Consider the following 2,767-nt stretch of genomic DNA (forward strand, 5'->3'; position numbering starts at 1 on the left):
CTCTCAATCTCATCTTTTCCAAACTAAACATACCCAGTTCCCTCAGCCTTTGTTTGTATGGCTGCATTCCATCCCCTTTGATCGTCTTTGTCTCTCGTCTTTGGATCTTGTCCAATTTCTCTGGATCTTTCCTATACATTGGTAACCGAAAGTGGACACAATACTCCAGCTGAAGCCTAATGAGCGCTGAGTAGAGGAATATTATCATCTCCAGTGACTTGCATGCTATTAATGCAACCTAAAACTGTGGTCTTGTTTGTTTGTTTTTGCAATAGCAAATAAATCCGCTCCTCTGAGACATGCAGCTATAGCAGCCTAACCCTGGTGTAGACTCCACCATGAGATCAATCTAGTTATTGCCTCTCAGGCAGGTGGGTTACCTACGCTGCCAGGTAAGTAGTGTCTTCACTGAAGCGCTATGGCAGTGCCACTGTAGCATGTTCAGTGTAGACAAGCCATCAAGCCCTCCAGAAAAGCATCCAGTCTGTGTCTGCAGCCATGGGGAGCTGGAGAATCCACCACTTCCCTTCACAGTTTGTCCCAATGGTTAATCACCCTCAGGGCTAAACATTTGGCCCTTATTTCCAACTAGAATTTGTCTGGCTTGGGCTTAGCTCTGCCTTTCTCCGCTATATTGCAGAGCCCATTATTACCCATGGTTTTCTCCCCATGAAATTCTCCTTTTGATCGTCCTTTTGATACGATAAATAGGTGAAGCTCTTTAAGTCTCTCACTGGCCGGCATTTTTTGCAGCCTCTAATCCTTTTTGTGACTCTTTTCTGCACATTCTCCTAATTTTGAAATGTGGACCCCGGAACGGATGCATTTCATTTCACCAATTCCATATGCAGAGGTAGAATCATAGAATCATAGAACTTAATATCAGAAGGGACCATTATGATCATCTAGTCTGATCTCCCGCAAGATGCAGGCCACTAAAGCTGACCCACCCACTCCTGAAATAATTATCTCCCTTAACTCAGCTGTTGAAGTCCCCAAATCCTGATTTAAAGACTTCAAGTAGCAGATAATCCTTCAGCAAGCGACCCCTGCCCCATACTGCGGAGGAAGGCGAAAAACCTCCAGGGCCACTGCCAATCTACCCTGGAGGAAAATTCCTTCCCAACCCCAAATATGGCGATCAGCTGAACCCCAAGCATGCGGGCAAGACTCTCCAGCCAGACACTCAGGAAAAAGACTTTCAATATCCCAACATTGACCCTCGGTACTAATTACCAGTGGTGGCACGTTATTGACCTATTGACTAAATCACGTTATCCTATCAAACCATTCCCTCCATAAACTTATCAAGCTTAATCTTAAAGCCAGAGAGGTCCTTCGCCTCCACTGTTTCCCTCAGTAGGCTGTTCAAGAATTTCACTCCCCTGATGGTTAGAAATCTTCGTCTAATTTCAAGCCTAAACTTCCCGACTGCCAATTTATATCCATTTGTTCTCGTGTCCACATTAGTACTGAGCTGAAATAATTCCTCTCCCTCCCTGGTATTTATCCCTCTGATATATTTAAAGAGTGTAATCATATCTCCTCTCTACCTTCTTTTGGTTAAGGAAAACAAACCGAGCTCCTCAAGTCTCCTTTCATACAACAGGCTTTCCATTCCTCGGATCATTCTAGTGGCCCTTCTTTGTACCCGTTCCAGCTTGAATTCATCCTTCTTAAACATGGGAGACCAAAACTGCACACAGTACTCCAAATGAGGTCTCACCAACACCTTGTATAACGGGACTAGCACCTCCTTATCTCTACTAGAAATACCTCACCTAATGCATCCCAAGACCGCATTAGCTTTTTTAACGGCCACATCACATTGCCGACTCATAGTCATCCTGCAATCAACCAGGACTCCAAGGTCCTTCTCCTCTTCCGTTACTTCCAACTGGTGCGTCCCCAGCTTATAACTAAAATTCCTGTTAGTCATCCCTAAATGCATAACCTTACACTTCTCACTATTGAATTTCAACTTATTACTAATACTCCAGTTTACAAGGTCATCCAAATCTCCCTGGAGGATATCCTGATCCTTCTCTGAATTGGCAATACCTCCCAACTTCGTGTCATCTGCAAACTTTATCAGCCCACTCCTACTTTTGGTTCCAAGGTCAGCGATAAATAGATTGAATAAGATCGGACCCAAAACCGAACCTTGAGGAACTCCACTGGTAACGTCCCTCCAACCCGACAGATCACCTTTCAATACGACCCGCTGCAGTCTCCCCTTTAACCAGTTCCTTATCCACCTCTGGATTTCCATTTCGATCCCCATATTTTCCAATTGTGGTAAAATCCTTCCCCTGCTCCAACTCACCACTACGATGAGTTGGTTTCCACAGTGACCCCTAAATCCTTTTCAGGGTCCCTCAATTCCATAATACAGTGATCGAGTCTGTGAGTCAGGCCTGTGTTCCCTGTTCCGAGATGATAAGTTTGCATTTGACTGTATTGAATCATTTGTGTCTGCCCTGGCTGCCTCATTGTAACCACTCTGCCAAATCTGGGTCCTCCACTACTTTATCTGCAGTGATTTTTTATTTGCTTCCAGATCATTGATGAAAATATTGAATAGCATCGGGCCTAGAACTGATCCCTGCAGAACTCCACTAGAAACACCCCCATTCCCTGCAATGCCCCATTGACAACTGCTTTCTGAGATCAGTCAGTTAGCCAGTTTTTAGTCTATTTTACATGTGCTCTACAGCTATTGAACAGTGTTTTTATCTGAATGTTTTCCCCGACTCCATCAAATGCC

This window comes from Mauremys mutica, chromosome 1 (genome assembly GCF_020497125.1).
Source record: "Mauremys mutica isolate MM-2020 ecotype Southern chromosome 1, ASM2049712v1, whole genome shotgun sequence".
NCBI lineage: Eukaryota > Metazoa > Chordata > Testudines > Geoemydidae > Mauremys > Mauremys mutica.